Raw genomic sequence first — 20,274 nt, forward strand, 5'->3', positions numbered from 1 at the left:
CCCAGCATAGGCGATCATTTGTGGTGCAAACTGAGGCCTGAGTGTCAATGCCTACATAGAATTTTGTATCATGGCTAATTTATTTCATTTTTACCATAAAAATAAGTAGAAGCTTTTATATTTTCTACCTATTCCAATGGAGATTGAGCATCTTGCATGATACTTGGGTACATGCTCCCATTTTGGAGACCAAAAAGTCAGATGTCATGAGACAGATTGAAACTGGCAATTTTAACAATTTTAAAAATTAATTTAACCTTTTTTATTCATAGATTTAAACTTCAATCGAGTACATTTTAACAGTTACATAGGAGAAGGAGAAGGCAAGACTCCAGGCACTAAGCAGATACTAAGGTTTCAATAAATATTTGCTTTGATCCTCTTGATTTTGACCTAAGGGGAAAATAGTGAGATAAATTTCTTCTTTGCATAGATGGAAAAGGGAAACATAATTGCTTTCAGAGAATCTAGGTCCTAAGAAGTTGGGGGAAGACAGATGAGAGGAGGAAATACAATGTTGAATTGGGATAAGTTAAGTCTAGTATTTCTTTGCACAAGGTTGGAAACCTGAGGCCCTTCAGTGGCCAGTCTTAATGCAGTTTTTGTAATGCATCGAGACAAGACCTTATAATGGTCGTAGTGTGTGACTGTGAAAGAGGAGGAGAAAACATGTAAAAAACGAAAAAAAAAAGCTCACAGCCTCAAACTGCTGCACATACTGTGAGTACCCTGTACAGTGAGTTTGCAGTCAGAACAGGGAGCCGCCCTGGGTCCCCGCACCTGGGCCTGGCCCCGTGGCCCCGCCCCTGGGACGGGCTCCTTTCGAGGCTCCGCCCCCACCTCCCCTGACGCCCGAGACGCCTGCGGCGACCCCGGAGACACCGGAAGGAGCCGTGGCTGCTGCGGGAAGTCGCCGGTTCGGGAGGCGGACACCCCGAGGGCAGCGCTGCGGGGCCGTTTTCCGGCCCTCCTGAGGCGACACTGCCCCCTCTACGAGGGCTGAGAAGGAAAAGAGGAGCTTGCGGAGGTGCGGCTGCAGGCCGCTGCTGGTCGCGCTGGCGGGTCCCACAGGCCAGGCCGTGGAGGTGAGCGCGGCGCTGCTGGGAGGGGCGCGGGGCCGAAGGGCGTTTCGCTCGCCTGCGGGGGCCGGTCTCCGTTCTCGGTTCCGCGCGCCAGGGCTGCGGCCGCTGCAGCAGCCTCTTTTTCTTGGGCCTGGGTGGTAGTGGGTGCGCGGGCGGGAAGAAGGCCTCGGCCCCTCGGTGCTCTGCGTTGCGGAGATAATCTAGTGGTCGCCCTGTCAGGGGTCGGTGGAGGCTGGGAACCGGTCGTTGATTTGAGGAAGGGTCCTCAGGGATTCTTTCCTGGAAGCGGGAGGGGCAGGTGAGCCCGAGAGAGGGGGGCTCTGCTCCCTTCCTCGGTCTCCCCACTCAGGCTTGCCAGTCCCTCTCGGTGGGCGACTGAGAGCCCTGCAGCACGCCGGCTCCTGGGTTCTGGTTTCGCTTTGCGGCGCTGTTGAGGGGGCTGGCCCCGTTTTTTGTTGTTGTGAACGGAAAAACCGAGGTGTCATCGTCCCTGGAATTTTTCTTCGACCAATGTTTGATCCTGATTGAGAGGTTACCCCTTACCTTCTGTCCATCTGCAGCCTTTGTTTGGTTGAAAGATCCATAGTGTGTGGTTTCCCAGATCTTTACTTATATTTCTCGTATACAAAACCCTCTTCATTTGAGTATTTACAGGGTTTTACGTGGAGCTGTTGGACGATGAGATTTTCCTGGGTGTTTTGCACTCAAGTACAGTTGGAGTTTACATTCTCATAGAATCAATATTAGGCCTGGAAAATTGAGCCAGAGGGTGAAATATTGGCAGGAGCATAGACTTAAATTGAGGGCGAATTTTACTGTAACGATCTCTAGGCCTTTTGCTTACCAAATATGTGGATTTCGAGAATCTTTAAGTTTAATCAGATTATTTTCCTTTAAGAAAAACGTTACAAAAAGTACGAGGCCGTCCTAGTTCCCTTTCTCTTACTGTCTCATCTGGAAAGGTCTGACGAAGTCACGTTATCTTCATAGGCTATTTGATTTGAAGATAATACAAATATTGTTGGTGAATTCATGCTATTATAAATAAGGGAGAAAATAGGAATCTTAATGAAAGAATGCTAGTTTTAAGAAAAAATAATAGAAATAGTTACACAATGCTAGGAGCTTTGTATTATTTCATTATTTTGGCAGGATTGAAAGAAACGTCAGGGCTGGACTCACGCCTGTAATCCCAGCACTCTGGGAGGCCGAGGCGGGCTGGTCACGAGGTCAGGAGATCGAGACCATCCTGGCTAACATGGTGAAACCCTGTCTCTACTAAAAATACAAACAATTAGTCGGGCGTGGCGGTGGGCGCCTGTAGTCCCAGCTACTCGGGAGGCTGAGACAGAATGGTGTGAACCTGGGAGGCGGAACTTGCAGTGAGCGGAGATCGTGCCATTGCACTCCAGCCTGGGCGACAGAGCGAGACTCCGTCTCAAGAAAAAAAAAAAAGAAAGAAAAAAAAGAAAGTACAGTACGAATAATATGATTGGAATAAAATATTTGACCTAATATGTGCAAGAGGGATAGTCTACTTAAGATTGCTTCATATTTATGATCTGGTTTATGGCCAGCTTTCACTTTTTTTCTGTCTTTTCTGAACTTGTTGTAACTTAACAATAAGCAAATCTTTTTATACAACTGCAGTTTAATGACGTTAGATTGTAGTAAATAGGTGATTTTAAATATTTGAAATTCAGAATTAAGGAGATGATGATTCTTACATTTATGTAGTACTATTAGAATTTTCAGTGACCTTTCACTTACACAGTCTTACTTGATCCTCATGCCAGTCCTCTGAGTCCGGAATGCCAAGAAATAAAGTCTTTCCCCATGACAGAAACATTTCAAGATTGTGTAAGGATCAGAATTTCGTAAAGCCTGAAATAATGTTGCCAAAGCAGCTTTTGATACAGATTGGGAATTCAGATAGATTAAGATGGGAGCACTGTGAACTATAACATATGACAGACTGAGGACTCTTCACAAGAAAATGAAGTACATAAAATGCTGAAAGACTTTTGGTGAGAAATGTGAAATGTAACCATTTCTAAAAAGGAAGGGAATAAGTAACAGCTCTATTTAGTGTAGTTTTTAAACTTTAAAAGTGTACATGTGTCTGCGGGAGCATTTTGGTAAGTGGGAAAACTCTAAAGACTGTGAGATGAGTACAGTTGCTTTGAACTATCTATAAAAATGCACATGAATTTTGTGCTGTATTGTATACTGAGAACTAGTCTTTAAGAAGCAATAGGTGTATCAAAATAAATGGTGCTCTCAAATGTTCAGAAGGCTAAGTTAAACGGTCAATATTTTGAGTCTACCAGGGCAAGGCCCTTTGGAAAACAAAAAGAAAGGAACGTGGTTTCTGCCTTCAAAGAGCTTGTTGTCAAGTGAGGCAGTTTTTTACACAACAATAGCAAATGCCTTATGAGTTTTTTTAAAAGTTCTTTAGAAATTTAGATGAGGTAGACATAACTTGTGATTGGAGCTTGGTGAAGATAGTAGTTGAGATGAGTGAGCTTTGAAAGATAAATATTGGAGGATATTTATAATGTGAACAGATTAATGAGCTCCTTGAAGGGTACAACTTATATTTGAGAAAACATCGGTAGAACAATTTGGCTGATATTCATAGTTTATCTAAGTTAATAATAAGAGATAAAGAAGGCAAATTATGAAAGACTTCACTGAAGGTGTTTGATCAGAAGAGGTGTGTGATCCACATGAAAGGAGAATGAGCTGTAATTGTTAGAAGATTGAAACTGGAAGACTGCTGAGGTGGCTTTATGTTAAGCTAGATTGTGACCATTATTTTTGTAGCCCTTATGGTTTCTCTGAAGTGCGTCTTGAACTCGGACCTGAGATGACATGGGTGCAGGTGAGATGCTATAAAGCACAAGTGAGGAAGCAGGTAGAATCAGAGAAGGAGGAAAAAAGGTCAATAATGGAAGGCCAACTGGAGGCTGCTTAAGCCTTTGGAGATTTTTGTGTAACTGCCTCAGAGTTTTGTATAAACTCAGAGGAGATTGCTCACTGCAATCTCCACCTCCGAGGTTTAAGCAATTCTCCTGCCTCAGCATCCCGAGTACCTGGGACTACAGGTGCCTGTCACCACGCCCGGCTAATTTTTTGTATTTTTAGTGGAGACGGGGTTTCACCATGTTAGCCACGATGGTCTCGATCTCCTGACCTTGTGATCCGCCTGCCTTGGCCTACCAAAGTGCTGTGATTACAGGCGTGAGCCACCGCGCCCGGCTACATGAATATTTTTAATGACTATTCCATAATGCCAGTATATTGTTATTTAACTCTTCATCTTGCTCAAAAGTGAGACTTAGAGTGAAAATTATCATCAGCTTGAGACTCTATTAGAACTCTGTCATATTCATTAATTCATTTCTATTTCCTCTCTCGTTCCAGTATTTCTCAAAATTATTTCAGTGAGATAAGGCTAGAATTGACCATATTTTGCCATTCATTATTGTACAGATTTTAAAAAATCTTTGTAGGAAATGCTAATTAATATTTACAAATCTCATTTAGAGGATGTTATTTGGAATGAAGATTGCCAGATTGAAGCTATACTTTAGTATTATTAATTGTGGTAATGTTAATAGATTCTAGAACACATAGGTTGTAGCTAGAGAAATCAGGAGACTGCATATTTCTCTTAATAGACTTAAGGCTCTCATTAATTAGACTCTTAAGGATCAATGAGACAGATTTTCTAGTAAAAGAGAAATAAAAAGATTAGCACTACATTTCTTTTTCTGTGTTGTGGTTTTGAATGAAAATGAAGAATAATTAGGTAAGTATTATAGGACTTTGTGAGATCTTCAAATCCTCACAGAGGTTTGAATGATTTTATTCTCAGAGTATTTGTTTAAAGGGCAAGAAACAGTTATTTAAAATGCTTGTCAGCTGATTTCATTCGTGAAAAGTCTCCCTGAACACTTACTATGGATTGAGAATAAAATAAACTTTTCTGCTTGTTGCTGCACTCTTCAGTGATAACTTCCTTCCATTCATCAACTTTTTTGGCTTGCTTTTGTTGGTAGCAATGATAAATATGGAAAGATAAGCCATAAGCGTATTACTTCATTGTATTTTTGCTATTAAATAATTTTAAAGTATAATATTTAATATGGTACTGCTGGACTAGTACTGGTGGAACCATAGTCTAGATTGAAACTGTTGAAAGACAAATCAATTTTTTTAATAATCATAGAATCTTAATTCTGAGTTTTTAGTGCAAAGTGCTTGCTGTCCTTTGAAACACCTCTGACAGTTATCCGACCTCTGCGTAACAGTTATGGGGAACATGCTCCTTCCATGAAAGTTCATCTATATTTGAACCAAAGTCTTCACCATCGATTGGATATGCTGTTCTGACTTTCTCAAGTTGCATAGAAAGGAAAGGATCCCTTTGGTCATCATGTTCAATTGGAACATGTGTGTCAAGTCCTGGAATCTTTTGCCTTCTGCTGTTTAGACATCCATGCTTTCAGTTCATAATGATTGACATTTACTGAGTACTTAACTATATCACCCTCTTCTAAGTACTTTATGTATACTAATATATAATATGTAATTATATATTAACATGTGTAATTATATAATTGGTTAAAGTATTATATATTAATCTTCCCCAAAACTCTATGAAGTAGATATTTGTAATTAGATCAGTTTTTTAGATGAGGGAACTAAGGCAAAGAGAAGAAACTTACCACCGGTCCCAAATCTAGGAGAGTCTTGCTCCAGAAACTTTACTCTCAGCACAGTGCTATCTTACAAGATACAATTTTCAATTTATTTCTTTTAAGATTTTCTATGAGAGGCACTTTTATTCTGTAGCTTTTAGTATTCTTCTTAAATAAAATACTGTATTCCAGATATAATCTGCTTAGTTTATGAGTACATTAAGAGTGGCTACTCTTCTTTTTTAGAAAATTATTTTTCTTTTCCCTTTTCACTATTCAATTAAAAAATTAGAATTTTTTGTAAAGATGGGGAGTGGGTATCACTCCGTTGCCTAGGCTGGTCTTGAACTCTTGGCCTCAAGCGATCCTCATGCCCCTGCCTCCCAAAGTCCTGGGATTACAGGTGTGAGCCACTGTACTCAGCAAGACTGGTTACTCTTTTTATTCTGAAACCATGAAACCTATTGTTCTGTTGATTAATTGAGTAGGAATTGCTACTTCTTCAAGGGTCTATAATCCAAATACCTGCCCCTTTTTTTGTTCTCAGTTTATATGGTAGATTCTTTGAACCCTAATGTCGAATATCACATCCATCATTATTAAATTTCGTCCTGTTAATTTTAGCTTATTTTTTTATTTTTTGAGACGGAATTTTGCTCTTGTCACCCAGACTGGAGTGCAGTGGCATGATCTTGGCTCACTGTGACCTCCTCCTCCCAGGTTCAAGCGATTTCCCTGCCTCAGCTTCCCAGGTAGCTGGGACTACAGATGCGTACCACCACGCCCTGCTAATTTTTTGTGTTTTTAGTAGAGACGAGGTTTCATCATGTTGGCCAGGCTGATCTCGAACTCTTCACCTCAGGTGATCCACCGGCCTCGCAAAGTGCTGGGATTACAGGTGTGAGCCACCGCACCCGGCCAATTTTAGCTTATTTTTAAAAAATAGCTTAATTTTTCTTTAAAAGCTTATTTTTATAATTTTAAGTTTATATTTTACTAGCCTGCCTTCTGTAGCTTTATCCAGGTTATTGTTAAAAATATTGAACCGTTCTGACACCTGCTAGTGAAGACCTCCTGCATTCATATTAATCTTATATGTAACTATTAAATAGCTACCAATCCTTCTGACATAAATTTTTTTCTCTGTAATGCGAATCTGACTTTTTATGAAGAGCTTTACTTTTTGGAATCGACTAGGCAATGGAATTCAGGCAGTTTCTCAATATTAAAAGCTCCTCCTCAGGTTACCAACTATGTCCTAATGTGTAATTATTATATTAAGGCCAGGCGCAGTAGCTCACTCCTGTAATCCCAGCACTTTGGGAGGCCAAGGTGGGTGGATCACTTGAGGCCGGAAGTTTGAGACCAGTATGGGTAACATGGTGAAACTCCATCTCTGCTGAAAATACAAAAATTTAACTGGATGTGGTGACACATGCCTGTAATCCCACCTACTCAGGTGGCTGAGGCATGACAATTGCTTGAACCTGGGAGGGAGAAGTTGCAAGTGAGCTGAGATTGTGCCACTGCACTCCAGCCTGGGCGACAGAGTCTAAAAAAAAAATTATATTAATAACGTGGTTCCCTGTGCTTTTCCTAATATTAAAATTTGAATAGCTGATTATCTTCTCTTAGGATAAGGGGTCAGAATTTCAAGCTGAAATTTGGAGATTGTACTACTAAAATATTCCCCCCTTAAAAGTAATATCTTTGGGCCCGGCGCAGTGGCTCAAGCCTGTAATCCCAGCACTTTGGGAGGCCGAGACGGGCGGATCTTGAGGTCAGGAGATTGAGACCATCCTGGCTAACATGGTGAAACCCCGTCTCTACTAAAAACACAAAAAATTAGCCGGGCGTGGTGGCAGGCGCCTATAGTCCCAGCTACTCGGGAGGCTGAGGCAGGAGAATGGCGTGAACCCGGGAGGCGGAGCTTGCAGTGAGTCGAGATCACACCGCTGCACTCCAGCCTGGGTGACAGAGCAAGACTCTGTCTCCAAAAAAAAAAAAAAAGTAATATATTCAGAAGCAGTTCTGTTTTGTTTTTGAGACAGGGCCTAGCTCTGTCACTCAGGCTGGAGCGCAGTGGTGTGATCACAGCTCACTGCATGCAACTTCTGCCTCCTGGGCTCAGGTAATCCTCCCACCCACCTCAGCCTCCTGAGTAGCTGGGACTACAGGCGCATGCCACCAGGCCGGGCTAATTTTTGTATTTTTTGGGGGGTAGAGACAGGGTTTTGCCATGTTGCCCAGGCTGGTCTTGAACTCGTGGACTCAAGCAGTCCTCCCGCCTCAGTCTCCTAAAGTGCTGGGATTGCAGTTGTGAGCCACCATGCCCAGCCCGGAAGCAGTTCTGAATTTACTTTAATGCAGACCAGCAATTGAGCCACTGCAGCTGTACATCATAGAGCATGAGCGCAGTCGTTTTCATCTGGAAAAATTTTCAGTGGTGTTACTGCCATCATTATTGGTGAGAAAACTAACAGTAGTCCAGTTAGTGTGGCAGATAGAGGAAAAAGCTGCCAGACACAAGATTACAAAGATAAGGACAAACTGATAAAATCTTGTGCACTTTTTGTGAGTTCCAACTTGTATGTCACAAGCTTCTACAGGAGTCTGTTTTACAAAATCTACTTCTGTGGATGGGACAATAGCATTTCTATATGCAACCATTTTCTGGTTTTTCTAATGTCTAATACTCATCTCCTGTGACTAAATTATCAGACAAGAATGGAAGCATACATGCCTTCTTTCTTTTGGTGTACGATTTGAGAAGAAATTGAAGTAGCTAAGAACTCCCCTTGTCTTACCCTGCTGTATCTGAATACCCTATGCTCAATAAATCTTTGTCAAATAAAGGAATAAAAGAATAATTTTATTACCCTAGTAAATAAACTGAGTAAAAACTAGGTAACAAGAATACTAAGGGTTTTCTATTTTGATAACATTATACTTAATTGTATGAGATACTAAATATCCTTGGGATAAATTGTTAGCCTTTGTTTACATGCACTAATTCTTTTCCTTTTTCTTTCTTTTTTTTGAGACGGAGTCTTGCTCTGTTGCCCGGGCTGGAGTGCAATGGCCGGATCTCAGCTCACTGCAAGCTCCGCCTCCCGGGTTTACGCCATTCTCCTGCCTCAGCCTCCTAAGTGACTGGGACTACAGGCGCCCGCCACCACGCCCGGCTAATTTTTTGTATTTTTTTTAGTAGAGACAGGGTTTCACCGTGTTAGCCAGGTTGGTCTCGATCTCCTGACCTCGTGATCCGCCCATCTTGGCCTCCCAATCCTTTTTCTTTCTTTCTCTCTCTTTCTCTCTTTCTTTCTTTCTTTCTTTCTTTTTCTTTCTTTCTTTCTTTCTTTCTTTCTTTCTTTCTTTCTTTCTTTTTTTAAAATCAGAGTCTTGCTGTGTTGCACAGGCTGCAGTGGCGCAATCGTGGCTCACTGCAACCTTTGCCTCCTGGGCGCAAGGGATTCTCCTGCCTTAGCGGAACTACAGGTGTGCACCACCATGCTGGACTGATTTTTGTATTTTCTGTAGAGAGATGGGGTTTCACCATGTTGCCCAGGCTGGTTTTGAACTCATCAGCTCAAATGATCTTCCCACCTTGGCCTCCCAAAGTGCTGGCATTACAGACCTGAGCCACCATGCCCGGCTGCCCAGCCAATTCTTTTTTTTTTTTTTTTTTTTTAAATTGAGATGGAGCCTTGCCCTGTTGCCCAGGCTGGAGTGCAATGGCGTGATCACAGCTTACTGCAACCTCTGCCTCCCGGATTCAAGTGATTCTCCTGCTTCAGCCTCCAGAGTAGCTGGGATTACAGGCACCTACCACTATGCACAGCTAATTTTTGTATTTTTAGTGAAGAAGGGGTTTTACCATATTGGCCAGGCTGGTCTCAGACTCCTGACCTCAGGTGATCCACCTACTTCAGCCTCCCAAAATTCTGGAATTACAGGCGTGAGCCATCACACCCAGCCCTGCCCAGCCAATTCTTATTAAATTATTTAGATAGTACAAAATTAATAACAGAATGGAGATAATTTGTGTTTTATTCTGTTTTTCATCTGAGCTATCAGCAGAGAGAATTTATTTTAATCTTGTTTTTTGCTTGAGATTTTAGGAAAAAATATTTTTCTTGGAAGTTTCTTTTCAATCCTCTGATCCTATTTCTTTCCTCTGAGGCAACATAGTATTGCCTAAAAAGCAGTAAAAAGAACATCTCAATTTCATTGGCAAACAGCAGAATTTTTACTTTAGAGGAAAATACATAACTTAAATACTTAAAGCACTCAATACTCATCTTTAGGGATTAAGAAAATAAAACCAGGCTGGGTGTGGTGGCTCATGCCTGTAATTCCAGCACTTTGGGAGGCTGAGGAGAGTGGATCACCTGAGGTCACGAGTTTGAGACTAGCCTGTCCAACATGGTGAAACCTTGTCTCTACTAAAAATACAAAAATTAGTCAGGCGTGGTGGTACATGCCTGTAGTCCCAGCTATTTGGGAGGCTGAGACGAGAATCGTATGAACCTGGGAGGTGGAGGTTGCAGTGAGCCAAGATTGCACCACTGCACTCCAGCCTGGGCAGCAGAGCGAGACTCCGTGTCCAATAAATAAGTAAATAAAACCAAAGACAAGTAGGATATGGATATTAATGGAATTGAAAACAGATCAGAACAAAAATAGTGGAGAAGATAAATAAATCCCAAAACTGGTTCTTTGCAAATACAAGTGATCTAGATAAACATCTTGTAGAAGAAAAAAATATGGAATAAAAATACACAAGATTAGGAATGAGTAAACACCATAGACCTCAAATACAGGAGACATTAATGGAATCTTTTGCAAATTTTCTTGAGAATATACATGTAATGCTATAATGTAAAGTTATTTCAAGAGAAAATGGATGTTGTTATAGCAAAATGTAAATGAGTAAAATTGACCCAAGAAGTAAAAATGTTAATTGCCCAATCCCCATGAAAGGTTTGGAAAAATGATGGAAGACTGGTCCTTGACAGAGACAGCATAGCATATGGTTTCACAGCTGAGTTTCATTTATGAAGAACAACAAATCATCATAATAAAAAGGAACTCTCTTTTCCACGATCAAGAATGCAAAACTAGTCAATGCATTCTGTGAAGCACACATATTTTATCTCTGATAAAAATGCTGCCAATCCTGATTCAAGTACCAGAGGGGAAAAAAAAAGGAATGCTGCCAAAAAGAACAGTCTCACTTACGTCTAGAAATGCAAAATTTCTAAATACAATATTAGCCAGAGTTCATCAAGACCATTTCTTTTTCTTTTTTTCTTTTTTTTTTTTTTGAGATGGAGTCTCACTCTGTCACCCGGGCTGGAGTGCAGTAGCGCAGTATTGGCTCACTGCAGCCTCTTCCTCCTGGGTTCAAGTGATTCTCCTGCCTCAGCCTCCTGAGTAGCTGAGACTACAGGCACCTATCACCATGCCTGGCCAATTTTTGTATTTTTAGTACAGATGGGGTTCCACCATATTGGTCAGGCTGGTCTCGAACTCCTGATGTGATCCGCCCACCTCAGCCTCCCAAATTGCTGGGTTTACAGATGTGAGCCACCATGCCCAGCCCATCAAGACCATTTCTAATAAAATAAGTAAATTAAAAATAGAGGGAAATTACAGCAAATATCCTAAATGTCAAGAGCATTAAAATTAGAAATTTGATGGGGACGTGGGGATGCCCATGATCACATTTGTATTCAGTATTGTCCTAAGAGGTTCTGGTAAATGCATTGAAACAGTAAAAGTGAATAATCCAGTATGTGTGCAGATTTAATAAAAAATAAAGGTAGTATTACAGTTCAGTGGGAAATGGGGAGATTACTTAATAAGTGGTGCTGGTACAACTGTCTGCCCATCTGGAAGAAAATAAAATTGAGTTCCTGTCTTAAGATAAATTCCAGATGGATCAAAGCCTTGTAGAAATACAAGGATAAACATCTTGGATATTCTACAGATTTAGTTATACAAACTAGGATAAAGGAAACGTGAAGATAAGAAACTCAGAAGCTATTATAAGAGGCATATTTAATTTTGTAAAAATTAAAACGTTTTAATGGTAAAGGATACCATAAGAAATTTAGTAACAGTATTGACATTAAGACAGACATATTGGCCAATGGAATAGATTAGAAATAGGCTTGGTGCAGTGGCTCATGCCTCTAATCCCAGCGCTTTGGAAGTCCAAGGTTAGGAAGATTGCTTGAGGCTAGGAGTTTGAGACCAGCCTGGTCAACATAGCAAGACTTTGTCTCCACAAAAAAAGTAAAAAATTAGCCAGGTGGCGTGGCTCACACCTGTAGTTCTAGCTGCTTGGAAGGCTGCGGCAGCGGAATTGTTTGAGTCTGGGAGTTGGAGGTTGCAGTGAGCTGTGATCATGCCACTGGACTCCAGCCTGAGTAACAGAGCAAGACACTCTCTCTTAAAAAAAAAAAAAAAAAAAAGGCAAGCCCAGAAATAAATCCTTATGTACTGTATATAATCAAATGATTTTTGACAGTGATGCCAAGACCATTCAGTGGGGACAGGGCAATCTTTTCAGCATGGTGTTTACCACAATTAAAAAGGTAGGTAGGTAAGTTTGAAAAAATATTTTGCAATATAGAGGATAGAGAATTAATTTTAAAAGAAGAGGTTATGGACCCAATAGTAAAAAGGGCAAAAGATTTAAAGAAAATTAATAAAAGAACAAATCCAGAAGGCTGTAACATTTATGAAAAGACATTCAAACTTAATGGTTGTCAGGGTAACGTAAATTAAAGTACTAGTGAAATATTATAACATGCCCTTCAAATGACAGAATTAAAAAACAATACCTTTTACTTATAAAGAATAGTGTTGCTGTGCAGAAAATGGTATTCCGTTACATTGTTAATGAAATACAAGTTGGTATAGGCCCTTTGTTTTGTTGTTGTTGTTGTTGTTGTTGTTTTTAGACAGTCTTACTCTTTTGCCCAGGCTGGAGTGCAGTGGCACAATCTTGGCTCATTGCAACTTGTGCTTCCCAGGTTTAAGCGATTCTCGTGCCTCAGCTTGCCTAGTAGCTGGGATTACAGGTGCGTACCACTATGCCCGGCTAATTTTTGTATTTTTAGTAGAGACGGGGTTTCACTGTGTTTGTAGTAAAAACGGTGTTTCACTGTGTTGACCAGGCTGGTCTCGAACTCCTGACCTCCAGTGATCTGCCTGCCTCAGCCTCCTAAAGCTGGGATTACAGGTGTGAGCCACTGTGCCTGACCAGGTATAGCCCCTTTGGAAAGTAATCTTACAAAACCTATTTTTCAAAACCAGCCCATGTGAGGTAATATTCATAATATTTATAAGGATTTTTTTTTTTTTTTTTTGAAGACAGGGTCTTGCTCTGTCACCCAGGCTGAAATGCAGTAGCATGAACTGCAGCGTTGACCTCCTGGGCTAAAGGGATTATCCTGCCTCAGCCTCCCGCGTAGCCAGCACTACAGGCATGCACACAATGCCTAGCTAATTTTTTAATTTTTTTGTGGAGATGAGTTCTTCTTTGTTAACCACGGTTGTTCTCGAACTGTTGGGCTTAAATAATCCCCGTCTCAGCCTCCCAAAGTGTTGGGATTACAGGTGTGAGCCACTGTACCTGCCCTATAAGGATGTTTGTTTGTTTTGAGAAAGTGTCTTGCTCTGTTGCCATTTCGACTCACTGCAACCTCCGCCTCCCAGATTCAAGTGATTCTTCTGCCTCAGCCTCCCAAGTATCTGGAATTACAGAGGTGTGTCATCATGCCTGGCTAATTTTTGTGTTTTTACTAGGGACGAGGTTTCACCGTGTTGGCCAGGCTGGTCTTGAACTCCTGACTTCAAGTGATCCACTCACTTCGGCCTCCCAAAGTGCTGGGATTACTGGTGTGAGCCACCACGCCTGACTTATAAGGATGTTTTTATTGGCAGAATGTGGAAACAAAGTGAATGTCCATCAAGGGGAGAATTGATTGAATAATCTACACACTGCGTGCGTCATGAAGTACTGTGTATCCATGAAAATGACATAGAGGGCTGTTCGTTAAATCCTCCCTCACCCTGAGTAAGAGAAGGATTCAGAAAAGTAAATGATTACATGCTTGTTGAAGAAATGATGACTGAAGAAGGCTGTGCTTTTTTTTTTTTTCTTGTGTCTGTGCTTTTGTATGATTATGTGAGCATAGAAAAATATTGAAAGGTACAGATTTTATAGTGCAGGTATGCTAGTGATAAATTTTTTCCGCTTTTGTATATCTAAAGAGGTCTTTCTTTTCTTTTTTGTAAGATGTTTGTCACGTATGGTATTCTACGTTAACGGGGTTTTTTTGGTACTTTAAAGATGTTGCCCTAGTGTTTTCTGGCTTGTGTTATCTCCAGTGAGAAGCCCTCTGTGCTTCTTTGTTCCTCTGAATATTGTGGGTCTTTGTTGGCTGTGTTTTTTTTTATATTATTATTTTTTAATTATACTTTAAGTTCTAGGGTACATGTGTACAACGTGCAGGTTTGTTACATATGTATACATGTGCCATGTTGATGTGCTGCACCTATTAGCTTGTCATTTACAGTAGGTATTTCTCTTAATGCCATCCCTCCCCCTGCCCCCCAACCCCACGACAGGTCTCAGTGTGTGATGTTCCCTGCCCTGTGCCCGAGTGTTCTCATTGTTCAGTTCCCACCTGTGAGTGAGAACATGCGGTGTTCTCTTTTCTGTCCTTGTGATAGTTTGCTCAGAATGATGGTTTCCAGCTTCATTCATGTCCCTACGAAGGACATGAACTCATCCCTTTTTATGGCTGCATAGTATTCCATGGTGTATATGTGCTACATTTTCTTAATACAGTCTATCATTGATGGACATTTGGGTTGATTCCAAGTCTTTGCTATTGTGAATAGTGCTTCAATAAACATATATGTGCATGTGTCTTTAGCATGATGTATAATCCTTTGGGTATATATCCAGTAATGGGATTGCTGGGTCAAATGGTATTTCTAGTTCTATATTCGTGAGGAATCACCACACTGTCTTCCACAATGGTTGAACTAGTTTACAGTCCCACCAACAGTGTAAAAACATTCCTATTTCTCCACATCTTCTCTAGCACCTGTTGTTTCCTGACTTTTTCATGATCACTATTCTAACTGGTATGAGATGGTATCTCATTGTGGTTATGATTTGCATTTCTCTGACGACTAATGATGATGAGCATTTTTTCATGTGTCTGTTAGCTGTATAAATGTCTTCTTCTTTTTTTTTTTTGAGACAGAGTCTCGCTGTGTCTCTCAGACTGGAGTGCAGTGGCGCGATCTCGGCTCACTGCAAGCTCCGCCTCCCGGGTTCACACCGTTCTCCTGCCTCAGCCTCCCGAGTAGCTGGGACTACAGGCGCCTGCCACCACGCCTGGCTAATTTTTTGTATTTTTAGTAGGGACAGGATTTCACCGTGTTAGCCAGGGTGGTCTCGATCTCCTGACCTTGTGATCCGCCCGCCTCGACCTCCCAGAGTGCTGGGATTACAGGCGTGAGCCACCACGCCTGGCCCATAAATGTCTTCTTTTGAGAAGTGTCTGTTCATATCCTTTGTCCACTTTTTGATGGGGTTGTTTGATTTTTTTCTTATAAATTTGTTTAAGTTCTTTGTAGATTCTGGATATTAGTCCTTTGTCAGATAGGTAGATTGCAAAAATTTTCTCCCATTCTGTAGGTTGCCTGTTCACTCTGATGGTAGTTTCTTTTGCTGTGCAGAAGCTCTTTAATTAGATCCCATTTGTCTATTTTGGCTTTTGTTGCCGTTACTTTTGGTGTTTTAGTCATGAAGTCCTTGCCCATGCCTATGTTCTGAATGGTATTGCCTAGGTTTTCTTCCATGGTTTTTATGGTTTTATATCTAACATTTAAGTCTTTAATCCATCTTGAATTAATTTTTTGTTGTTTTTTTTTTTGTTTTTTTTGTTTTTTGTTTTTTTTTTGCGATGGAGTCTCGCTCTGTTGCCCAGTCGCCCAGGCTGAAGTGCAGTGGTGTGATCTTGGCTCACTGCAAACTCCGCCTCCCGGGTTCATGCCATTCTCCTGCCTCAGCCTCCTGAGTAACTGGGACTACAGGCACCCGCCACCGTGCCCGGCTAATTTTTTGTATTTTTAGTAGAGACGGGGTTTCACCGTGTTAGCCAGGATGATCTCGTTCTCCTGACCTCATCATCCCCCTGCCTCAGCCTCCCAAAGTGCTGGGATTACAGGCGTGAGCCACTGCGCCCGGCCGAATTAATTTTTGTGTAAGGTGTAAGGAAGGGATCCAGTTTTAGCTTTCTACATATGGCTAGCCAGTTTTCCTAGTACCATTTTTTAAATAGGGAATCCTTTCCCCATTTCTTGTTTTTGTCAGGTTTGTCAAAGATCAGATGGTTGTAGATGTGTGGTATTATTTCTGAGGACTCTGTTCTGTTCCATTGGTCTATATCTCTGTTTTGGTTACTGTAGCCTTGTAGTGTAATTTGAAGTCAGCATGATGCCTCTAGCTTTGCTCTTTTTTCTTAGAATTGTCTTGGCAATGCAGGCTCTTTTTTGGTTCCATATGAACTTTAGTTTTTTCCAATTCTGTGAAGAAAGTCATTGGTAGCTTGATGGGGATGGCATTGAATCTATAAATCACCTTGGGTAGTATGGCCGTTTTCACAATATTGATTCTTCCTATCCATGAGCATGGAATGTTCTTCCATTTGTTTGTGTCCTCTTTTACTTCATTGAGCAGTGGTTTGTAGTTCTCCTTGATGAAGAGGTCCTTCACATCCCTTGTAAGTTGGATTCCTAGGCATTTTATTCTCTTTGAAGCAATTGTGAATGGGAGTTCACTCATGATTTGGCTCTCTGTCTGTTATTGGTGTATAGGAATGCTTGTGATTTTTGCACATTGATTTTGTATCCTGAGACTTTGCTGAAGTTGCTTATCAGCTTAAGGAGATTTTGGGCTGAGACGATGGGGTTTTCTAAATATACAGTCATGTCATCTGTAAACAGGGACGATTTGGCTTCCTCAATTCATAATTGAATACCCTTTATTTCTTTCTCCTGCCTGATTGCACTGGCCAGAACTTCCAATACTGAGTTGAATAGGAGTGGTGAGAGAGGGCATCCCTGTCTTGTGCCAGTTTTCAAAAGGAATGCTTCCAGTTTTTGCCCATTCAGTATAATATTGACTGTGGGTTTGTCATAAATGGCTCTTATTATTTTGAGATATGTCCCATCAATACCGAATTTATTGAGCGTTTTTAGCATGAAGGGCTGCGGAATTTTGTCGAAGGTCTTTTCTGCATCTATTGTGATAATCGTGGTTTTTGTCTTTAGTTCTGTTTATGTGACAGATTATGTTTATTGATTTGCATGTGTTGAACCAGCCTTGCATCCCAGGGATGAAGCCCACTTGATCATGGTGGATAAGCTTTTTGATGTGCTGCTGGATTCGGTTTGCCAGTATTTTATTGAGGTTTTTTGCATTGATGTTCATCAGGGATATGGGTCTAAAATTCTCTTTTTTTGTTGTGTTTCTACCAGGCTTTGGTATCAGAATGATGTTGGCCTCATAAAGTGAGTTAGGGAGGGTTCCCTCTTTTTCTATTAATTGGAATAATTTCAGAAGGAATGGTACCAGCTCCTCTTTGTACCTCTGGTAGAATTCGGCTGTGAATCTGTCTGGTCCTGGACAATTTTTGGTTGGTAGGCTATTAATTATTGCCTCAATTTCAGAGCCTGTTATTGGTCTAATCAGGGATTCAACTTCTTCCTGGTTTAGTCTTGGGAGAGTGTGTGTGTCCAGGAGTTTATCCATTTCTTCTAGATTTTCTAGTTTATTTGCATAGAGGTGTTTATAGTATTCTCTGCTGGTAGTTTGTATTTCTGTGGATCGGTGGCAATATCCCCTTTATCATTTTTTATTGCGTCTGTTTGATTCTTCTCTCTTTTCTTGTTTATTAGTCTTGCTAGCAGTCTATCAATTTTGTTGATCTTTTCAAAAAAACAGCTCCTGGATTCATTGATTTTTTGAAGGGTTTTTTGTGTGTCTATTTCCTTTAGTTCTGCTCTGATCTTAGTTATTTCTTGCCTTCTGCTAGCTTTTGACTGTGTTTGCTGTTTCTTCTCTTGTTCTTTAAATTGTGGTGTTAGGGTGTCAATTTTAGATCTTTTCTGCTTTCTCTTGTGGGCATTTAGTGCTATAAATTTCCCTCTGCACACTGCTTAAATGTGTCCCGGAGATTCTGGTATGTTATGTCTTTGTTCTCATTGGTTTCAAAGAACATCTTTATTTGTGCCTTCATTTCGTTATTTACCCAGTAGTCATTCAGGAGCAAGTCGTTCAATTTCCATGTAGTTGTGTGGTTTTGAGTGAGTTTCTTCATCCTGAGTTCTAATTTGATTGCACTGTGGTCTAAGAGACAGTTTGTTATAATTTCTGTCCTTTACATTTGCTGAGGAGTGCTTTACTTCCAACTATGTGGTCAATTTTGCTTACAAGAGCTCCTGAAGGAAGCACTAAACATGGAAAGGAACAACTGGTACCAGCCACTGCAGTAACATGCCAAAATGTGAAAACCATCGATGCTAGGAAGAAACTGCATCAACTAATGAACAAAATAACCAGCTAACAGCATAATGACAGGATCAGATTCACACATAATAATATTAACCTTAAGTATAAATGGGCTAAATGCCCCAGTTAAAAGACTGGCAAATTGGATAAGAAGTTAAGACCCATCAGTGTGCTGTATTCAGGAGTCCCATCTCATGTGCAGACACACACATAGGCTCAAAATAAAGGGATGGAGGAATATCTACCAAGCAAATGGAAAACAAAAGAAAAAGCAGGGGTTGCAATCCTAGTCTCTGATAAAACAGACTTTAAACCAACAAAGATCAAAAGGGACAAAGATGGTCATTACATAATGTTGAAGGGATCAATTCAACAAGAAGAGCTAACTATCCTATATATATGTGCAGCCAATACAGGAGCATCCACATTCATAAAGCAAGTCCTTAGAGACCTCCAAAGAGAGTTAGACTCCCACACACTAATAATTGGAGACTTTAACACCCCACTGTCAACATTAGACAGATCAACGAGCGGAAAGTTTACAAGGATATCCAGGACTTGAACTCAGCTCTGCACCAAGTGGACCTAATAGACATCTACAGAACTTTCCACCCCAAATCAACAGAATATACATTCTTCACAGCACCACATCGCACTTATTCCAAATTTGTTTTTGTTTTTGACACAGGGTCTTGCTGTGTCACTCGGGCTGAAATGCAGTGGTGTGATCACAGCTCACTGTAGCCACCATCTCCTGGGCTCAGGTGATCCTCCCACCTCAGCCTCATGGGTAGCTGGGACTATAGGCACGTGCCGCCATGCCTGGATGATTTTTTTAAATTTTTAGTAGAGACGAGGTCTCACTATGTTGCCCAGGCTGGTCTCTAACTCTTGAGCTCAAGGAATCCTCCTACCTTGGCCTCCCTAAGTGGTGGGATTATAGGCATTAGCTACTGTACCTAGCCTGTTGGCTACTTTTTAAGATTTTCTTTTTTTTTTTTGAGACGGAGTCTGGCTCTGTGGCCCAGGCTGGAGTGCAGTGGCCGGATCTCAGCTCACTGCAAGCTCCGCCTCCCGGGTTTACGCCATTCTCCTGCCTCAGCCTCCCCAGTAGCTGGGACTACAGGCGCCCGCCATCTCGCCCAGCTAGTTTTTTGTATTTTTTTAGTGGAGACGAGGTTTCACCGGGTTAGCCAGGATGGTCTCGATCTCCTGACCTTGTGATCCGCCCGTCTCGGCCTCCCAAAGTGCTGGGATTACAGGCTTGAGCCACCGCGCCTGGCCAAGATTTTCTTTTTATTACTAGTTTTAAGCAATTCGTTTTTGATGTGCATGGTGTAGTTTGTGTGTTTTGTGCTGAGTTTAAATTGCTTGTGGATCTATAGGGCTCTAGTTTTCATCAAATTTGAACATTTTCCCCCATATCACTGATGTTCTGATTTAATTTTTAAGATTAAGATTTATTCTATCTTTGTTCTGTCATCGGTCCTATTTCTTGGTTTCTTCTTTTTCTCTTCATTGTGGGTCAGATTTTCCTTCTTAGATAGCCTGTCATTTTTTATTGGATGCCAGTCATTGTGATTTTCACCTTGTTGGGTACTGAATTTTTTCATTCCTTTAAATGTCCTTAAGCTTTGTTCTGAACACAGTTCCTTCAGAACAGTTTGATCCTTTTAAGACTTCTTTTTGAACTTTTTTTTCTTTTTTTCTTTTCTTTTTTTTTTTTTTTTTTGAGATAGTCTTACTCTGTCCCCAGTCTGGATTGCAGTGGCGTGATCTCGGCTCACTGCAACCTCCGCCTCCTGGGTTCAAGCAATTCTCCTGTCTCAGCCTCCTGAGTAGCTGGGACTACAGGTGCACACCACCACGCCTAGCTGATGTT

General features: G+C 41.1%; 1 protein-coding gene across 4 annotated transcripts in view; it reads left to right on the forward strand.

Moving 5' to 3' along the window:
* The first annotated feature begins 874 nt into the window (after positions 1-874).
* Positions 875-20,274, forward strand: part of USP33 (ubiquitin specific peptidase 33) — a 69,240-nt gene continuing 49,840 nt past the window's right edge. For all 4 annotated transcript variants that reach the window (XM_005542967.4, XM_005542968.4, XM_005542969.5 and 1 more), the window contains exon 1: positions 875-1,085. The gene's annotated coding sequence lies outside the window, so the exon portion shown is untranslated. The remainder of the gene's footprint in view (positions 1,086-20,274) is intronic.

The sequence above is a fragment of the Macaca fascicularis genome, chromosome 1 (genome assembly GCF_037993035.2).
Source record: "Macaca fascicularis isolate 582-1 chromosome 1, T2T-MFA8v1.1".
Classification (NCBI taxonomy): domain Eukaryota; kingdom Metazoa; phylum Chordata; class Mammalia; order Primates; family Cercopithecidae; genus Macaca; species Macaca fascicularis.